The sequence below is a fragment of the Mustelus asterias genome, chromosome 13, assembly GCF_964213995.1.
Source record: "Mustelus asterias chromosome 13, sMusAst1.hap1.1, whole genome shotgun sequence".
NCBI lineage: Eukaryota > Metazoa > Chordata > Chondrichthyes > Carcharhiniformes > Triakidae > Mustelus > Mustelus asterias.
Genome location: NC_135813.1, coordinates 33641411 through 33655773, shown reverse-complemented (window position 1 = coordinate 33655773; position 14363 = coordinate 33641411). Strand labels below are relative to the sequence as shown.

The 14363-nt window shown below is 42.5% G+C and overlaps 1 protein-coding gene across 3 annotated transcripts in view; it reads left to right on the top strand.

Moving 5' to 3' along the window:
- The window catches only part of astn2 (astrotactin 2), a 1763595-nt gene that overhangs the window by 1091115 nt on the left and 658117 nt on the right, over window positions 1-14363 (top strand). The window lies entirely within an intron of this gene.

The following is a 14363-nucleotide window of genomic DNA, read 5'->3' as shown; positions in this document are numbered from 1 at the left end:
TGTTCATGGTAATTGCACTATTGGAGAGGTATTCCAGGATTCCATTAATTTGCATGTATTTCACGTTGCTGACAATTAATCTTGATATTCTGAAGTGGAATTCATCCTTTGAGGTAACATTGCGATAAATAATCCTTACCAATCTTTTGGGCTGACAAAATACAAACAAGGCAAACCACTTACAAATACAGTAGAACTTTGTTGCATGGGCTTTGATGATTGGATTGGCAAGGCCCAGGGACCACATGCATCCCATAGTGTGTAGTTTGGAATTCCTGCTCTGTTGGGGCTCATCTGCAGAGAAGGCAGCTGAAAATATCCCCCGAAATGTGGTTGTTTAAGTTGCAATTCAATATAGCTTATATCACTGCTAATCTTGGAAACCTTTGATGTATTGGCTGCTCAAAAAACTGTCAATTGAATATGTTACAACCATGTGAGGAGGGGTGGAATGGCCTCCCATTCTCCCAGTCCTTGTTTGACTGTAAAGGGGTTTTTGTTTCAGAATTTAGAGAGGGTGTGCATTACCCCAATTCTGTAATTCTCCCACTATTTATGTGCCGAGGCTGTGGATAATTACTTAGGTTTTCTTAGGTTAAAGAAAGATGGTGAAATTTGAATTCAATAAAAATTAAGAATCTATTGATGACCATGAAACCATTGTCGATTGTCATAAAAACCCATCTGGTTCACTAATGTTCTTTTGGGAAGGAAGTTTGCCATCCTTACCCAGTCTGACCGGCATGTGACTCCAGAGCCACAGCAATGAGGTTGACTCTCCAAGGAGAATGGCATAAGCGGCTCTCAAAAATATCCTCTGGCGGGTACTGAGGAGTAAGCAATAAATGCTGGCTCAGCCAGTGGTGCCCACGTCCCATGAATGAATAAGATAGAAAAAAGCAATACATAGAACAGGATTCTCCGGCTGTGCTTGCCCCAAAACCAGAAAATCCCACCCGAGGTCAATGGACCTTTCCATGGTCCACCCCTCGCCCGCTACGATTCCTGTAGCGCGTGGAATGGGAAAATTCACCCCACAGTGTCAGATTGGGACCTCAATGTGTGGCACATCCATCTGAGGCATTGATTATAGTGTAAGCCTATCCACCATTTACAAAGTACAAGTCAGGAGTGTGATGGAATACGCCCCACTTGCCTGGATGGGTGCAGCTCCAACAACACTCAAGAAGCTTGACACCATCCAGGACACAGCTTGATTGGCACCACATCTACAAACATTCACTCCCTCGACGTTCAGTAGCAGCAGTCTGTACTATCTACAAGATGCACTGCAGCAATTCACCAAAGATCCTTAGGCAGCACCTTCCAAACCCACGACCACTTCCATTTAGAAGGACAAGGGCAGCAGATACATGGGAACACCACCAACTGCAAGTTCTCCTCCAAGCCATTCAATATCCTGACTTGGAAATATATCGCCATTCCTTCGCAGTCGCTGGGTCAAAATCCTGGAATTCCTTCCCCAAAGGCATTGTGGGTCAACCCACAGAACATGGACTGCAGTGATTCAAGAAGGCGGTTCACCTTGTCAAGGGCAACTCGGGATGGGCAATAAATCTCCACATCAATAAATGCTGGCCAGCCAGTGACGCCCATGTCCCGTGAATGAATTTAAAAAAACACTCCATGTTTTAAATTTGAACCAAATGGACACAGATTAACACATGGAAAGCTATTGCGTTGATCTATGAGGTGCTTCACAATTTTACCTCGGTATAATTTTCATCATAATCGTCTTCATTGGTAATGTATGCAAAGAAAACACCTGACATGGTAATGGAAAAATTGATCAGCTCTGCAGAAATTATGTCTCACTCAGAAAAACTGCTTTTGTCCAACACTTATCTGGAGAGCTCGGATATAAATCACACTTCAGCGGAAATTCTTTTTATACCTATAAAATTATGAAATCAGCTGTTATAAATAAGCATCTACAAAAACTATTATTTTGATGGCATAAGAATTCTATTAAAGCTGTTCAGCTGCATTAACTATAATCACTTCTTCATAACTACTAATTAAATTCTATGGACAATTGCTGACCTGGTAATGTTTTACATGTTTTAATTTTTATTGCCCATATGATGTAAATTTAAACAAGCTTTAAAAGCCCTGAGATGGTTTTATTGTAAAGGTAAGTGGTATTGTAGTTACAGAATCATAGAATCCCTACAGTGGAGAAGGAAGCCATTTGGCCCATTGCATCTGCACCAACCACATTCCCACCCAGGCCCGAAGCCCATAGCCCATGCATTTACCAAAGCTAATCCCCCTGACAGTAAGGGGCAATTTAGTATGGCCAATCCACCTTACTCGCACATCTTTGGACTGTGAGAGGAAACCGGAGCACCCGGAGGAAACCCACTGCAGACACGGGGAGAATGTGCAAACTCCATACAGACAGTGACCCAAGCTGGGAATCGAACCCGGGTCCTGGGCGCTGTGAGGCAGCAGTGTTAAACACTGTGCCGCCCTGGAAAGACCTGACAAAATGAATAAGGGACATGAGGCTGAATTTTACCGCCCCTTCGAGGTTGGGAACAGAGGCTTACGGGACCCGAAAATTATTAGGTTGGCAGGTGTGCTAGTTTCCTGAACTTTCTCCTCGTGTCAGCCATTTTGGCTGATGCAGGTTTGATGGCACCCACCTCCACAAGGTGGGTCAACAATTAGACTTGTTAAAGTTCAAGTAATCATAGTATGATAGAATCATAGAATCCCTACAGTGCAGAAGGAGGCCATTAGGCCTTTCGAGTCTGCACCGACAACAATCCCACCCAGGCCCTATCCCCATAATCCCATGCATTTATCCCGCTAATTCCCCTGACACTAAGGGGCAATTTAGTATGACCAATCTACCTAATCCGCACATCTTTGGAATAATAGAGGCTGACAGGGATCTTTCAGTCATCCTTCAGATTCCTGATGTGATGGGGGAAGATTAACTTCCTTTAGGTGCAGTCGCAGGCGAGGTTGCTAGTGTTCGAAGTAAGCCTGGAGGCCCTTGTTGCCTCTGACGTCTGGGTGGGGGATTAACTAATGGCCAGTCCATTAAGGGGCTTTCTCCTCCTCACTAATGGTGGCGTGGTTGCTTTTTGTACTTACAATTTTTTTTTTAGAAGTGGTTGAAAGGGCACCTTCCTGTCGAAGCACCCTCCCCACTTTAATGCCACTGAAACGCCCTTCCTATTTTACTGTAGCTGGGTGTTCCTCTGAAGCTGAGGCCTCATATTGACCTTCCAGCTTTGAGAGCCAGCTCACCATCGTGAATTGGACAGGGAAGCTGTCTCCTTGTAAATTAAGGGATGCTTATGTCAGAACTCCAGCCAGTGGCTGTTTCCGCCACAGGAGGACCAGAGATTGGCTCAGCTCCCCTTTCCTGTTGCCTAAAGCAAAAATTCAACCATGAGTTTAAAATCCCACCTTGGCAGCTAGGGTTTTCAAGTTCAGTTAATCAAATGAAAAGGTGGTATCAGTAAAGCTGACCATGAAATTACGGGATTAGCATCAAAACAAAAACAATCTGGTTCACTACTGTTCATTCGGGAGGGAAATCTGCCTTGCTTACCCAGTTTGACCTGTATGTGACTCCAGGCATACTGCACTGTGGTAGGCTTTTGCCTCCCCTTTGAAAAGGCCCATTAAGCCACTGAGTTGCATTCAAGATAACCGTTTGGCTAAGATCAAACATTGGATCAAGCTCAAGATCAATGCCTTATCTTGTCAGCTTGGATCTTCTTTGGCTCTGTTGTGGGGCCCATAAATTTTTTTAATTTGGTTTTTGAAACAAGCAAGGTGATAGATAGATTCAGGTCCACCTGGTCTATTCTGAGCATTTGTTTTGTAGTTTTAAGAATGGAGTAATTTTGTTTTTAAAGATGACTCATTACCACCTTCCCAAGGGCAATTAGGGATGGGCAATAAATGCTGGCCTTGCCAGTGACGCCCAAATCTCGTGAATGAAGGGAAAAACAATATTCTGAACTGGAGACTGTGAATACAAAATTCTGAAGTCTCAAATGAGATGAATAATTGGAAGAATTTTTAACTGGAATGAACTCTCTTGTAAAACTGAATATGTGATTAAGAGCAAGGTGAGAGTTACAAGAAAAGAAATAAATATTGCTGATTAGGTATTCTACGGAATATATTTGTTATGGTCCACTTGGTATTGCTATACGTGAGGCTTGAATAGATTACTTCCCAGAAATGTGTTCTGCAGTTGAATAAATCTGAAGAGGGTGCAGGTGAGATTTGCTCGATTGAAATTGGGGTTGAGTGATTTCAGATGTCTGGAAAGACAAGAGAAATTAACTCCTTTTAGGGGAGGTTCGTTGGAGCTTTTCAAAGTGTTTTGGTAGAATATTAAGGAATGGGTATTTTCAATGGCGGAAGGGTTCCTAACGAGAGCACATACATTAAAGATAATTTGCAAAAGAACCAACAAAGGTGAGATTATTTTTCATTGCACGTTTCTCTGTTTGGAATTCACTGCCTGAAGGACCAGTGGAAGCAAATTCAACAGTAACTTTCAAAAGGGAAGTGTATACATACTCAAAAAGGAAATGTTCTAGCGATAGCTCAGGAGAGTACAATTATTTGCACGCTCTTTTTAAAAAAGTACAGTGAGCTGAACCGTCACCTTCAGTGTTGCAATAGCAAAGTATGCAGAGGCTGAAAATTTAAAATCAGAACAGAAAATTCTGGATACTCAGCAGGTCTTGCAGCATCTGTGGAGTGGAAGACAGAGTTCATAATTTGAGGTCAATGACCTTTCATCAGAAAGCTGATGACACATCATTGACCTGAAATGTTAATTCTGTTTGCCTCTCCTCAGTTGCTGCCTGATCACCTTCTGTACTGTATGTGATGTGATGTACGTACACCATTAAGGGAGCATGTTTTAAACTACTTTCAATCATTAACCACTCAATGGGATCTAATGCAGTAATCCCATGACTTGTAGTCAGTCAATCAGCAATAGGACAAGGAGTGAGATATGTATATGATAGTCTCCCAGTTAGCGCTACCTGTACAGAGTCCTATCTTCAGATAAAGAACCCACATTATCGTTTCACCAATCTTTGTGTGTGATTGGTGCATTTATGTCAAAAAGAAGAACGCAACATGGTGGCAGGAAGTGGCAGTATAGTTTTGAAGTTTTGGCTGCAAAATAAACAAAGAACAGTACAGCACAGGAACAGGTCCTTTGGCCAACCAAGCCTGCACCCATACATGATGCCTTTTTAAACTGTAGACCTTTTGCCTCCATGTGGTCCATATCCCTCTATTCTCTGCCTATTCATGTATCTGTCAAGATGCCTCTTAAACGTTGCAATTATATCTGTTTCTACCACCCCCTCTGGTAGCGCATTCCAGGCACTTACCTCCCTCTGTGTAAAAAAAACTTGCCACTTACATCTCCTTTAAACCTTTCCCCTTTTATCTTCAACCTTTCCCCTTTTACCTTAAAACTATGTCCCCTTGTAATTGACATTTCTACCTTGGGAAAAGGACTCCAATTATCCATTCTCTCCATTCCTCTCATAAATTGTAAACTTCTATCAGGTCTCCCCTCAGCCTCTGCCGTGCCAGAAAAAACAGAGATGGCAGATCTATTAACATATGAATGAGTAAGCATTTTCTATAACTTATGAAATACTCGTTGCTTATTATATATATTTCATCTTATTCATGGGGTTATAGTTGGTGAAGAAGCCAGATTTAAACCTTGAGGCCCACTGTGGTGAAGGAGGGCCACTCGTAGCCCACTCACTAGACTAGGTTCACTGTTAGTTGTTCTATCACAATGGAAATGTTGCAAAAAGACATCTTGGACCAACCCAACATCACACCAAGGAAGCACTACTACAAATGGCATAAATGCAAAGCTCCACTAACAGGTAGACAGAGTCTACAGGCTATGCATAATTGGTCCACCATTGGAACGATAGCCAATGCAGGCAAGCCTAATAAATAATGTGGGTGGTGCAGTCTCATACATGCACCAAGAAAATGCACAACTTTTAACATTGCATGCAAAGCATGTGGTACCAGAGGACACTGGAAGTGCCAGTGCAGAAAGGAAAGGCCAAAACAAGTGGTTTGATGTCACGAGAAGCCAGAACCAGAAGTCCCACAGGTTACTTCCCTGTGCTGTCACATAAATAAATTGATTCTTTAAGGGTAAACTTTTAGTTAGTAAAAATGGGAGTGATGTGCACGTGCATGCACCTTTAAGGGAATGTATCTTAAATTGCTGTCATTTATTATTACCTCAACAGGATGTGATGTAATAGTCCCATGATCTCTAGTCAGTCAATCGGCAGCAGGACTAGGGGCAAGATGTATGTATAATAATCCTCCAGTTAACTCTATATGGATACAGTTTTATCTTCAAATAAAGAATCCAAGTTCTTTTTTCACTAATCCTAGTGTGCGATTGGTATATTTATGTGAAAAAAGAACATAACAGTATATTTCTAGGACTTGACGTCTATGATTCGATGACCTTGATAGCAAGGCTGCATTTGACCGAATGTGGCATCAAGGAATCCTCGCAACTGGAATCAGGGGGAAACTCAACACTGAATGGAGATGGTTGTGGTTGTTGGAGGTCAGTCATCTCAGCTCCAGGACATCATTGCAGGAGTTCCTCAGCGTGGTGTCCTGGACCTGACCATCTTCAGCTGCTTCATCAGTGATCTTCCTTCCATCATAAGGTCAGAAATCGGGATGTTTGCTGATGATTGCATAACATTCAGCACCATTTGTGACTCCTCAGATACTGAAACAGTCCATGTCCAAATGCAGCAAGGCCTGGACAATATCCAGGCTTGGGCTGACAAATGGCAAATAACATTCATGCCACACAATTGCCAGACAATGACCATCTCCCAAAAGATAGAATCTAACCATCATCCCTTGATATTCAATGGCATTAACATCGCTGAATCCCTTCCTACCAACATTCTGGGGATTAGCATTGACCAGAAACTTAACTGGACTAGCCATGTAAGTGCTGTGGCTACAAGAGTAGTAAGAAGTTTAACAACACCAGGTTAAAGTCCAACAGGTTTATTTGGTAGCAAAAGCCACACAAATGCTACCAAATAAACCTGTTGGACTTTAACCTGGTGTTGTTAAACTTCTTACTGTGTTTACCCCAGTCCAATGCCGGCATCTCCACATCATGGCTACAAGAGTAGGCCAGAGGCTAAGAATCCTGCGATGAGTAATTCACTTCTTGAATTCCCAAAGCCTGTCCACAATCTTCAAGGAACAACTCAGGAGTGTGAGGGAATATTCTCTCCTTGCCTGGATGAGTGTAGTTCCAACAACGCTCAAGGAGTTTGACACCATCCAGGACAAAGCATCTGCAGTGCATCTTTTAGATGGTACACACTGCTGCCACTATTCGTTGGTGTTGGAGGGATGGAATGTTTGTGGAAGGGGTACCAATAACCCCTTCTTGATTGGTACCCCTTCCACAAACATTCCATCCCTCCAACACCAACGAACAGTGGCAGCAGTGTGTACCATCTACAAGATGCACTGCAGGAACTCACCAAGGCTCCTTAGGCAGCACCTTCCAAACCCACACCAGTTACTATCTAGAAGGACAACGGTAGCACAAACATAGAAGCAGCACCATCTGGAAGTTCCCCTCCAAGCCACGCACCACCCTGACTTGAAAAGATATCATCGTTCCTTTGCTGTCTTTGGGTCAAAATCCTGGAACTCCCACCCTAAAAGCACTGTGCATGTACGTACACCACATGGACTGCGGCAGTTCAAAAAGGCAGCTCACCACCCCCTTCTCAAGGGCGATTAGGGATGGGCAATAAATGCTGGCCTAGCCAGCAAAGTCCACATGCCTTGAATGAACTGTAACTTTATCATATCCTGCATGTAAATCAAAAATACTCCTTGAAGCAATTCTCAACACTAAGTGAAAAGCAAAAAAAAGCATTGCATGGTTTCTGGCAGATGAAGATATGACAGGGAGAGCAGAATAATTATACATTGATATAACAGTCCGACAGAAGTACAAAGAATTAATAGTTGCATCTCTATGTGCAACTCACGAGTGTCCAAACCAATTTTAATTATGATATCAATGATTACTTTTTCAAGAATTTGTAATTATTTTTTAAAACGAGTAGCATATTTTGGGAAGTCATTATACCTATTCATAAAATCCATTTAAAATATGTTACCTTTAATAAAAATTTGCTTTGACAAAGGGTCATCTGGACTCGAAACATCAGGTCTTTTCTCTCCTTACAGATGCTGCCAGACCTGTTGAGATTTTCCAGCATTTTCTCTTTTGGTTTCAGATTCCAGCATCCGCAGTAATTTGCTTTCATAAATAAAAATAAGTCCGAGTAGTTTAATCCTGAGACCAGTGACAGGTTCAGGAAAGTTCTGGTCCTCCTGGGCATGGTGGTTATAAAAACATACACAATGAGGATTAGGATTCTCGTAGGAAAAAAAATGATATAGCTTCCTTCTTCTGCAATTAATAATCCACTAATAAAATCACTGCTTTGAAACACAGAACTTCAGAAAATGTGATTTGGTTCGTGGATCTTCAATTATAGAAGAAGATTAGCATTATCCCTTTTCACCCCAGTAGTATGTTTGCTTCTTTGACACTAAATCAAACACTAATGTAACATTAATAAATGTGCTCATCTTTTATTGACATAATATTGGCCTGATACAATGCAATAAATAATAAGAAACAGTTTGAGAAAGAGTTGCAGTCTTTTTCTCAGTGGGGGCAATTATTTGAGAACATGCGTTCAGCAATACATCTTCAGAAAGATGCCCCCACAGCTCATCCATTTCCCCAATTCCCACTTCTCCATGCTCGACGCTCCCTGTTCCTTTCATGTGTTTTCCTCATTTGACTTTTGCATTATTTGCATATCAGCTGAGAGCTTCTTGCACAGCCAGCTCACACCTCCCCCTCCTGCCCAAGGCCACCAAAATACAGCATGTACTGGGCATCTGCTTCCTTCTCTGTTGCTTTCTCTCCTATGAATATGGCATATGCAGGGCATTCATGATTTGAGAAAAACTGATCCGAGAGTCTCAAAATAAGTTCTGAACTATATAAATTATTCTGAATTCCGAAGCTGAGTTCCTGATCATTTTCAAATCGACTGAGGCTAAACAAACATTAAGAACTAGCGATGTTTATCTTACAATTTAAAATCCTGATAAATACCATCTATCAGTTACCACAGCATTTACTTGCAAGAAAAACAACTATATTGAATTTGTAAATGAGATTTCCATTGAAAAAACTGCTGAGGTTGTGTTGAGTTTAATTACCAACCAAGTAGTGTATAAATTTGGGAGAGGAAGAGAACATAAACATTTTTGGAGCAGAGAAACAATCTGACCTGAGGAACTGTATGACTCTGCAAATTGATTTGGTATGGGGCAGCACAGTGGCGCAGTGGTTAGCATCGCTGCCTCAATTCCAACCTTGGGTCACTGTCAATGTGGAGTTTGTATGGTCTCCCCGTGTCTGCGTGAGTTTCCTCCCATTTCCTCCCACACTCCAAGGATGTGCGGGTTAGATGGATTGGCCATGCTAAATTCTCCCTTAGTGTCCCAGGATGTATAGGTTAGGGAGATTTGCAGGGTAAATATGCGGGGTTATGGGGTGGGAAGCTCTGTCGGAGAGTCGGTGGAGCCTCGATGGGCCAAAATGGCCTCCTTCTGCACTGTTAACTTAAAAGAAAGGAAAGCCTGAAAATTTTTCACCACAGTGGAGATTATTTCCTGCTAAGTGTTCAGCATTGTTATTGAAAAAGGGAAACTTTACCATCCTGGATCTCCTTTTTTATTTAGTGGGATGGAGCCAAAACTATGGACTGGCATGAAAGTTGAACCATGCCAGGAAAACATGTCACCAGAAATGTTGCATATTTTACCCCCGTGGTTCATATTTGACATTTATTATGGCAACATGTAAATACACCCTGCCATAGGATTAGTTACATGGTTCAGAAGGAAAAGTTTGTTGATAAGAATCCCTCTTATTTTGACACAAAATCAAATTAAAATACTGTGAATGAAATAAGAACAGAGCTCTGAAGAAGTCAAACGGAGTTGAAACATTGACTCAGTTTCTCTCTCCGTAGATGTTGCCAGACCTGCTGAGTCTTTCCCACATTTTCTGTTTATATTTCTTATTCTTATGTTTTGCCAAATACTGGTTCATTTTTCATTTGATTTAAAGTCTAGTAAAATGGCAGGTCCAAAAGTACGATTTCAGTGAATCTTACTACTAAAAATGGCAAAATTTATTCATGTCCAAAACATTCAGACCACCTGGCGGCTGTGAGAATTGCAACAATTTAGCAATCAGATTTTATCACTACTTTTCATCTTTCAATATAGAACGGTAGTGGGTAAAATATTGAATCAGTACCAGAGTTTATAAAGTATACCTACTAAAAGGAAAAATAGCATGGCAAATAAAGGAATAGGTTATTTTTCCTCCGATTTAAAGAACTACATTGCTCTTCACAATGTACACTCTGATCAACGATAAAGGTGAAATCATTTATTAGCCATGGTGCTGCCCAGTGCTGTGACAATCAGTTTGTTGCTGACATGTTATCATCACTTGTTTTACATTGATCCTTGTTGACCTTGGGAGCACATATACCTCTCTTTTTCTCTCATCCAACCATGTAACCGATTCCTTATCTTCCCAACATCTCTACCACTATAGTGATTCTTTGTAAGCTTGCCCTTCATGAAGATTACCAACTCCAGCTCTGATCTAGAGTTGAGTGATCCTTAAATACGGTGTGAGCTTCTTGTAATTGATTTTCAGTACAACCCTAATGTTGATGCCTATTTTTTGTTAATTTTCATTCAATTATTTTTGGACAGGATCTTTTCTATGACAGCTTTATTAATGGTTTCTCTTGAAAAGTTTCAAATCATCCAACATATGGCCTAAGAATTGTTATCTCCAATCTTCTTCTCCGTTTCCGATCCAACTCCTATGATTACACTTGGCTGAGGTTTGTACAATAGGAAAGAACAACACATTTCACTGTAAACCCTTAATGATTTAACTCCAATGCTTACATATGGCATCCATTCTTTTAATTACCTTCCTGATGGCTTACATTTGACAAATATTCCAATTTACTGTAATTATACACCATAGTCATAGAGTCATAGAGGTTTACAGCATGGAAACAGGCCCTTCGGCCCAACTTGTCCATGCCGCCCTTTTTTTTAAAACCCCTAAACTAATCCCACCAGCACTGTTCCTTCCTCCACCTTAAGTACCGATTGGCAACACATGAAGACAGTTACAAACATGCTTTGGATTTTAACTTGGGTTTGCATCACTCAGGACTGCACACTCCTTCAGGTTTCATTAACATTACCCTCCTCTCCTGGGGGACTGAACTGTATAGGATTGGGCATCGATAGTTAAGGGCCAGGAAAGCTGAAATCTGTTAAAGTGGCAGAGAGAGTCAGAAGAGGCACAAATGTCGATGGGAGGAGCCCGGACAAGGATGGGAAAAAGAGTCATGGTCGAAATCATTTTTGTTGTGCAGGAAGAGGCTGGGGAAATGGGTTCACCAGCGCAATTCTGATTTTGGGAAGGAGGTAGAAGTAGACTGTGTGGGCTTTGGAGCCTGAGAGATTGAAGGTTGTTGAGGCAAGGCCCAAACCTACCTGAGCACATTCCCTCACCTCTTTTTCTGCTACACTATTGACTATTGGTGTTGCCTCCTGCTCTTGCCACACATTGGAAAATGTCATAATTTTGCTCTCAATTTCGATCTTTCCCGTCTTCAACTGGTTCATCGCTGAAGGGGATTCTCCCCTTCCCTTCTTCAACTTCTGCATGTCAATTTCTAGGGATAGGTGAATGATCAATATCCACTATGAACCCACAGTGACCACGATTCCACATCCCTCCATCCAGCTTCCTACAAGGACTTCATTCTCCAAATTTCTACATGTCTGTTGCATCTGTTCTGGCAATACCACCTTCAGTTCCAATATATCTAATGTTTTCCTTTGCACTCATTTCAGGATTTTCCTATCGTATGCTTGACAGGGCTCTGATGGCGTCCATTTTACTAACGACATTTGTGCTCACACATCTTCCCCACCCTCTCAGAACAACAATCGAGTTCCTCTTGTTTTCATCTTCCATCTGATTGGCCTCCATATTCAGCAAATTATCTTCCAATCCTGCCACCTCTAGCATGCGACGGTCATTAAACACATCTTCTCTTCCCCTCTCCTTTCCTTAGAAGGCTGTTTCCTCCACAACACCCTGGTCTAATCTTCAAGCACCTCCAACCCTCCCAAATCAACAGCAAACTTCATGTACTAGCACCGGAGATGTTACATTTTCCCTGAGGTGTAGGGAAGGCAGTGGTGTAATGGTATTGTCGCTGGACTAGTAACCCAGAGGTCCAGGAAAATGCTCTGGGGATCTGGATTCGAATCCAACCATGGCAGGTGGTGAAATTTTGTATTTCCTTGTTAGTGTAGTGGTTAGTATCCGCGCCTGTCACACCGGAGACTGGGGTTCAATTCCTCGACGAGGAGCTGCCAACTTCCATGACAGCACGATGGCAGCGTCTGTTTGGGATGACGCGGTGGCACAGTGGTTAGCAGTACTGCCTCACAGCGCCAGGGACCCGGGTTCAATTCTGGCCCCGGGTCACTATCTCTGTGGGGTTTGCACATTCTCCCTTGTCTGCGTGGGTTTCCTCCAGGTGCTCCCAGTTCCTGCCACAGTCCAAAGGGTTCAATGGATTGGCCATGCTAAATTGCCCCTTAGTGTCAGGGGGATTAGCCGGGTAAATATGAGGTGTTACGGGAATAGGGCCTGGGTGGGATTGTGGTCGGTGCAGCCCCGATTGGCCAAATGGCCTCCTTCTGCACTGTAGGGATTCTATGATTCTGTAACCTCCTCCCTAACCACTGTCTTGGGCAACAAACACTCATTTCAGGTGAAACAGTGATTTTAAAAAAATACTGTGGATGCTGGAAATCTGAAATGACAACAGGAAATATTGAGAATACTCTGAGGCCAGGCATTCTGTGGAAAGGTTAACAGGTTGATGCTCTCTGCACTGGGGTGACCAAACACAGATTGGGTGATCACCAACATTTTGTTTGTGAACATGACTCTGAACTTCGTCACACATTATCTCATTTCTCCCTCTCTCTGTGTTTGCTTCCTGCACTGTTTCAAAGAACCTCAATGTAAGCTGGAAGAACAGCACCTCAGCCTCTGATTAGGCTCTTTGCAGCCTTCCACACTTCCACAATGAAGTTTAACAAGTTCAGATCAAACTCACTTCTCCCCTGAACAGATAGCCATTTTTGGTGACGATTGAGCTATTGACATTTATAACCACTCGAGAGCCATATTTTTTTTCTTTCTCACCCCCTTCCCACTCCCTTGTATCCTTTTTGTTATTTAATCATTCTTGCCTTCCACTCTATCACTGAACTTCATTTTTGTCCCTTTCCTGCCTCTGTACAGTACTCGCTTGGAAACTGTTTCTCTCTAACTTTTTCCAGTTCTGATTAAAGTAACTTTATCGTTCTCTACAGATGCTGCCTGACTTGCTGCAGATTTCCTGTGTTTTCTGGTTTTATTTTTGACATTCAGCACAGGCACTATTTTGCTGTTGTAGCTATCATGGAAGAAAGGAACAAATTTAATTGAGGGAGAAAACAACTTTTTGCTGAATTTGATTTATTTTTGAATGATGTAATGGTGCACTGGGGGGGTGAAAGAGACAAGTCTTATCTTTATTAGTCAACAAGAAGTCTTCACTAATACAGCACTGTGGCACAGTGGTTACCACTGCTGTACCACAGCGCCAAGTACCCAGGTTCAATTCCGGATTTGGGCGCCTGTGTGGAGTTTGCACGTTCTCTCCGTGTCTGCGTGGGTTTCCTCCGGGTTCCTCCCACAGTCCAAAGATGTGCAGGTTAGGTGGAGAGGCTGTGTTAAATTGTCTCTAGGGGCAGGATTTTCCACTCGCCCCAAAACCGGAAAATCCCACCCCGAGGCCAACGGACCTTTGCATGGTCCGCCCCCCCGCCTGCTACGATTCCCCTGGCAGGCGGGACGGGAAAATTTCCCCCCCTTAGTGTCCAGAGATGTCTAGGTTTGGGGGATTAGTGGGGTAAATACGTGGGGTTACAGGGTAGGGCATGGGTAAGATGCTCAGTCAGAAAGTTGGTGCAGACCCGATGGGCCGAATAGCCTCCTTCTGCACTGTCGGGATTCTATGGATTTGCTGGTGGAAGAACTCCCC